Genomic DNA, 6,852 nt, shown 5'->3' on the forward strand with positions numbered 1-6,852 from the left:
CTGCGGGAGGGGCCCTCCCCCACCGACCGGCTCCCGCCTGCCCCCTCCCCCTCACTGGCGCCTCTGCGGGAGGAGGGGCCCTCCCCCGCCGACTGGCTCCCGCGGGAGGGGGGGCCCTCCCCCGCCTGCCCCCTCCCCCTGCACTGGCTCCTGCCTCCCCTCTATGGGAGGTCACATGGGGGGCACACTGGCAGTGCTCGTGGCTGTCCAGGTTACAGGGCAAGCCCAGGGTTAGGGGTTAATCCCGTACAGGACTCCAGGCTCACACCCCTAGGCACAGCCCCAGGGAGCTGGCGCGCATAGCGCCTGCCGGAGCAGTACAGGGGGCTGGCAGAGGAGAGCTGCCCTCTCCCGGGGCGTGGGCGCTTGGGGGCAGATGTTGACCGTGGAGAGCATGGTCCCTGCAAGCCCAAGGCAGCTGCCTGGCTCCTCCTGAGCGATGGTGCCCAGAGCAGCCTGTCGGAGTGCTGGTTGGAGGGCAGGGCCGAGAGCCAAGGGCTGTTACTACAGCACGCCCTCGGGACTGCAAGCCTGGCAAATGCCATGGGCGGCACGCCCCAGCCCCGCCCAGCCCAGCGCGTGGCCAGGGAAGTAAACTGCATGCCCAAGCAATGGGAGCTGAGGCTGAAAGCACTGAACAGAACGAATTGCCTGCACCTCACACTGCTCAGCAGGACAGATGGAACTGCCACTCCAGCAAGAGCCAGAGCCGGCGCCCTTCACAGCCCCGGCAGAGACAGGGTCCAGAGTGACTCACACACATTGGAGGGTTGGGCCACAAGAAATCTGATGAGGTTCAACAAGGACAAGTGCAGAGTCCTGCACTTGGGACGGAAGAATCCCAAGTATAGTTACAGGCTGGGGACCGACTGGCTAAGTAGCAGTTCTGCAGAAAAGGACCTGGGGGTTACAGTGGATGAGAAGCTGGATATGAGTCAACAGGGCGCCCTTGTAGCCAAGAAGGCTAATGGCATATTAGGGTGCATTAGAAGGAGCATTGCCAGCAGATCCAGAGATGTCATTATTCCCCTTTATTCGGCTTTGGTGAGGCCACATCTGGAGTATTGTGTCCAGTTCTGGGCCCCCCACTACAGAAAGGATGTGGACGCATTGGAGAGGGTCCAGCGGAGGGCAACCAAAATGATTAGGGGGCTGGAGCACATGACCTATGAGGAGAGGCTGAGGGAGTTGGGTCTGCTTAGTCTGCAGAAGAGAAGAGTGAGGGGGGATTTGAGAGCAGCCTGCAACTTCCTGAAGGGAGGTTCCAAAGAGGCTGGAGAGAGGCTGTTCTCAGTAGTGACAGATGCAGAACAAGGAGCAATGGGCTCAAGTTGTGGCAGGAGAGGTCCAGGTTGGATATTAGGAAAAAACTATTTCACTAGGCGGGTGGTGAAGCGCTGGGCTGGGTTCCCTGGGGAAGTAGTGGAGTCTCCATCCCTAGAGGTGTTTAAGTCTCGGCTTGACAAAGCCCTGACCGGGTTGATTTAGTTGGGATTGGTCCTGCCTAGAGCAGGGGGCTGGACTTGATGACCTTGTGAGGTCTCTTCCAGTTCTATGATTCTATGACCCCCAGGGCAGGCAGGGCAGTGCCATGCCAGCAGGAACGGGGCAGGGAGGGGACACCTCGGGGCAGGCAGGGCAGTGCCGTGCCAGCAGGAACGGGGCAGGGAGGGGACACCTCGGGGCAGGCAGGGCAGTGCCGTGCCAGCAGGAACGGGGCAGGGAGGGGACACCTCGGGGCAGGCGGGGCAGTGCCGTGCCAGCAGGAACGGGGCAGGGAGGGGACACCTCGGGGCAGGCGGGGCAGTGCCGTGCCAGCAGGAACGGGGCAGGGAGGGGACACCTCGGGGCAGGCAGGGCAGTGCCGTGCCAGCAGGAACGGGGCAGGGAGGGGACACCTCGGGGCAGGCAGGGCAGTGCCGTGCTAGCAGGAATGGGGCAGGGAGGGGACACCTCGGGGCAGGCAGGGCAGTGCCGTGCTAGCAGGAACGGGGCAGGGAGGGGACACCTCGGGGCAGGCGGGGCAGTGCCGTGCCAGCAGGAACGGGGCAGGGAGGGGACACCTCGGGGCAGGCAGGGCAGTGCCGTGCCAGCAGGAACGGGGCAGGGAGGGGACACCTCGGGGCAGGCAGGGCAGTGCCGTGCTAGCAGGAATGGGGCAGGGAGGGGACACCTCGGGGCAGGCAGGGCAGTGCCGTGCTAGCAGGAACGGGGCAGGGAGGGGACACCTCGGGGCAGGCGGGGCAGTGCCGTGCCAGCAGGAACGGGGCAGGGAGGGGACACCTCGGGGCAGGCAGGGCAGTGCCGTGCTAGCAGGAACGGGGCAGGGAGGGGACACCTCGGGGCAGGCGGGGCAGTGCCGTGCCAGCAGGAACGGGGCAGGGAGGGGACACCTCGGGGCAGGCGGGGCAGTGCCGTGCCAGCAGGAACGGGGCAGGGAGGGGACACCTCGGGGCAGGCAGGGCAGTGCCGTGCTAGCAGGAATGGGGCAGGGAGGGGACACCTCGGGGCAGGCAGGGCAGTGCCGTGCTAGCAGGAATGGGGCAGGGAGGGGACACCTCGGGGCAGGCAGGGCAGTGCCGTGCTAGCAGGAATGGGGCAGGGAGGGGACACCTCGGGGAAGGCGGGGCAGTGCCGTGCCAGCAGGAACGGGGCAGGGAGGGGACACCTCGGGGCAGGCGGGGCAGTGCCGTGCCAGCAGGAACGGGGCAGGGAGGGGACACCTCGGGGCAGGCAGGGCAGTGCCGTGCCAGCAGGAACGGGGCAGGGAGGGGACACCTCGGGGCAGGCAGGGCAGTGCCGTGCCAGCAGGAACGGGGCAGGGAGGGGACACCTCGGGGCAGGCAGGGCAGTGCCGTGCCAGCAGGAATGGGGCAGGGAGGGGACACCTCGGGGCAGGCGGGGCAGTGCCGTGCCAGCAGGAATGGGGCAGGGAGGGGAGACCTCGGGGCAGGCGGGGCAGTGCCGTGCCAGCAGGAATGGGGCAGGGAGGGGACACCTCGGGGCAGGCGGGGCAGTGCCGTGCCAGCAGGAATGGGGCAGGGAGGGGACACCTCGGGGCAGGCGGGGCAGTGCCGTGCCAGCAGGAACGGGGCAGGGAGGGGACACCTCGGGGCGGGGCAGTGCCCTTGGGGCAGGCAGGAACCTCTCTGCCCATTGCGAGGTCACTCTGGGTCTCTGGTCCCAGGGTCTCTCGTTAGCACTGAGCCTGGCTGTCCTGAGAAGAGCCCCAAGTGCAGGACAAGCTGTATGCAGCTCAGCGCCTCCCGGGGGCGGGAAGGGGGCCCAGCAGCCCACGAGCACAGCTGTCACTCCTGGCGCACCCCCACTAGGCAGCGCTGCACACGCACAGGCCCCACAAGGGAGCCCAAGCTCAGAGACCAGAACAAAGCCCCGCCCAGCGAGCGCCCGGGCGCTTGTGATGAAGAACTGTCACCTGGGGGGCTGTGTCGGGGAGGCTCCCCCTCCCTCCAGAGCCTGCCCCCCTCCGCCGGCACCCCGCCCCCCCAGAACCCACCCTTCCAGCCCATTCCCGCCCCCCTCCGCCGGCACCCCGCCCCCCCAGAACCCCTCCTTCCGCCCCATTCCCACCCCCCTCCGCAGGCACCCCCTGCCCCCCAGAACCCCCCTTCCGGCCCATTCCCGACCCCCTCCGCCAGCACCCCCCCCCCCCCAGAACCCACCCTTCCACCCCATTCCCACCCCCCTCCGCAGGCACCCCCTGCCCCCCAGAACCCCCCTTCCGGCCCATTCCCGACCCCCTCCGCCAGCACCCCCGCCCCCCCAGAACCCCTCCTTCCGCCCCATTCCCGCCCCCCTCCGCCGGCACCCCGCCCCCCCAGAACCCCCCTTCCGGCCCATTCCCGCCCCCCTCCGCCGGCACCCCCCCCCCCCCAGAACCCCCCTTCCGGCCCATTCCCGCCCCCCTCCGCCGGCACCCCGCCCCCCCAGAACCCCCCCTTCCGGCCCATTCCCGCCCCCCTCCCGCCAGCACCCCCCGCCCCCCAGAACCCCCCTTCCGGCCCATTCCCGCCCCCCTCCGCCGGCACCCCGCCCCCCCAGAACCCCCCTTCCGGCCCATTCCCGCCCCCCTCCGCCGGCACCCCCCGCCCCCCCCAGGACCCCCCCTTCCGGCCCATTCCCGCCCCCCTCCGCCGGCACCCCCCGCCCCCCCCAGAACCCCCCTTCCGGCCCATTCCCGCCCCCCTCCGCCGGCACCCCGCCCCCCCAGAACCCCCCTTCCGGCCCATTCCCGCCCCCCTCCGCCGGCACCCCCCCCCCCCCAGAACCCCCCTTCCGGCCCATTCCCGCCCCCCTCCGCCGGCACCCCCCCCCCCCCAGAACCCCCCTTCCGGCCCATTCCCGCCCCCCCTCCGCCAGCACCCCCCGCCCCCCAGAACCCCCCCTTCCGGCCCATTCCCGCCCCCCTCCGCCAGCACCCCCCGCCCCCCAGAACCCCCCTTCCGGCCCATTCCCGCCCCCCTCCGCCAGCACCCCCCGCCCCCCCAGAACCCCCCTTCCGGCCCATTCCCGCCCCCCTCCGCCAACACCCCCCGCCCCCCAGAACCCCCCTTCCGGCCCATTCCCGCCCCCCTCCGCCAGCACCCCCCGCCCCCCAGAACCCCCCTTCCGGCCCATTCCCGCCCCGGCCGGTGACAGGTCGGCGCCTCCGCGGGGGGGGGGGCTCCCTGACCCCCCCGCCAGTCACCGCGGGGCCCCCGAACCCCCAAGTAGCCGCTCCCGGGCGGGCCCCGCCTGGCCCCGCCCCCGGCCCCGCCCCCTCGAGCCGCTCACCCCGGCCCGGCGGCTCCGCGGTTTGTTTTGTTTCGAGCCGAAGTTCCGCGCGGGCGGACTCAAGAGGAGACAGGCCCGAGCCCGTGACGCACTTCCGGAAGCCGGGTCTCGGCGACACGTGACAAGGGACAGAGGGTCACGTGATGGGAGCGGGCTTCCCCCTCCCACCTCCGTGACGCCATCACGGCATCACCCTCATACGCGGCTACGGGGGGGGCGGGGGGACGGATTCCATGGCAACGAGGTCGCGCGGGGCGGGGCCAGGGGCGGTTCAGGGCACGTGGCGGGGGGGTGGCGCCGCTGGGACCCACGTGCGGCCCGGCTGGGGGGGCGGGGTTCCCGACTCCCCCCCGCGGGCCCTGGCGGGGAGCGTCGCCTCCGGCCCTTGGCGGGAGCAGCCGGGCCCCTGCTGGGGGGGGGCTGCCAGGCCGCGAGCGCCCCCCCCCACCGGGGACACGCTAAACTCCCGGCCACGCCCACCCCCCCTAACTGCAGCCCCGCCTCCTCCGGCGAGGAGTTCCACAGGTTAACCCCGCTGCTGAAGAACGACTCCGAGACCTTAGGTCAGAAGGGACCATTCTGATCATCTAGTCTGACCCCTGCACAGTGCAGGCCACAGAGTCTCACCCACCCCTCCTAGAATAATCCTCTCACCTATATCTCAGATATTGAAGCCTTCAGATACTTTGAAGGCCCCAAGCTGCAGAGAATCCTCCAGCTGTGATCTGTGCCCCATGCTACAGGGGAAGGCAAAAAACCTCCAGGGCCTCTGCCAATCTACCCTGGAGGAAAATTCCTTCCCGATCCCAAATATGGCGATCAGCTAAACCCTGAGCATGTGGGCAAGACTCATCAGCCAGACACCCAGAAAGTTCTCTATAGTAACTCCTGTCATCCCTCCATTGACCTATTTCCCACTGATAATGAATGGGCAATTAGTTACCAAGATCCTGTTATCTCATCAAACCATCCCCTTCATAAACCCATCTAGTTTAATCTTGAAACCAGATAGATCTTTTGCCCCCACTACTTCCCTTGGAAGGCTGTTCCAGAACCTCGCTCCTCTAATGGTTAGAAACCTTCGTCTAATCTCAAGTCTAAACTTCCTACTAGCCAGCTTATATCCATTTGTTCTTGTGTCCACACTGGTATTAAGCTTAAATAATTCCTCTCCCGCCCTGGTATTTATCCCTCTAATATATTTAAAAGTGCAATCATGTCCCCCCTCAACCTTCTTTTGGTTAAGGTAAACAAGCCAAGCTCCTTGAGTCTCCTTTCATAAGACAGGTTTTCCATTCCTCGGATCATCCTAGTGGCCCTTCTTTGTACCTGTTCCAGTTTGAATTCATCCTTCTTAAACATGGGAGACCAGAACTGCCCACAGTACAGGCAGTCCCCATGTTACGTACAAGATAGGGACTGTAGCTTTGTTCTTAAGTTGAATTTGTACATAAGTTGGAACTGGCGTCCAGATTCAGCCGCTGCTGAAACTGACCAGCGGCTGACCACAGGAAGCCCAAGGCAGAGTTTCTCTGCCCTGGGCTTTCTGGAATAAGGCGCTGATCAGTTTCAACAGCAGCTGAATCTGGATGCCTGTAACAAAGCAGCTGGGGCGCTGCCGGGTAGGTCCCCACAGCACGGCACCTCGGCGCTGCGGGGACCAACCCGGCAACACCCCAGCTGCTCTACCCCAGGTGTCCCCAAGTCAGCTGCTGCTGAAACTGATCAGCGGCTGATTCCAGGAAGCCCGGGGCAGAGCAACTCTGCCTCTGGCTTCCTGTAGTCAGCCGCTGGTCAGTTTCAGCAGCAGCTGACTTGGGGACGCCTGGGGCAGAGCAGCTGGGGTGCTGCTGGGTTGCTCCAGTAGCGCCGCTCCTCAGCGCTACTGGACCAATCCACCAGCACCCCAGCTGCTCTGCCCCAGGCGTCCTGATTCAGCCGCTGTTGAAACTGACCAGCAGCGGCTGAATCAGGACGCCTGGGGCAGAGCAGCTGGGGTGCTGCCGGGTTGGTCCAGTAGCGCTGAGGAGCGCCGCTGCGGGACCAACCCGGCAGTGC

General features: G+C 67.0%; 1 protein-coding gene across 6 annotated transcripts in view; it reads right to left on the reverse strand.

Moving 5' to 3' along the window:
* USP19 (ubiquitin specific peptidase 19) overlaps positions 1 to 4,947 on the reverse strand; it is a 50,320-nt gene extending 45,373 nt beyond the window's left edge. For all 6 annotated transcript variants that reach the window (XR_016350468.1, XR_016350469.1, XR_016350470.1 and 3 more), the window contains exon 1: positions 4,795 to 4,947. The gene's annotated coding sequence lies outside the window, so the exon portion shown is untranslated. The remainder of the gene's footprint in view (positions 1 to 4,794) is intronic.
* Between the last annotated feature and the right edge of the window lie 1,905 nt (positions 4,948 to 6,852).

Source organism: Pelodiscus sinensis, chromosome 11 (genome assembly GCF_052426305.1).
Source record: "Pelodiscus sinensis isolate ZL-2025 chromosome 11, ASM5242630v1, whole genome shotgun sequence".
NCBI lineage: Eukaryota > Metazoa > Chordata > Testudines > Trionychidae > Pelodiscus > Pelodiscus sinensis.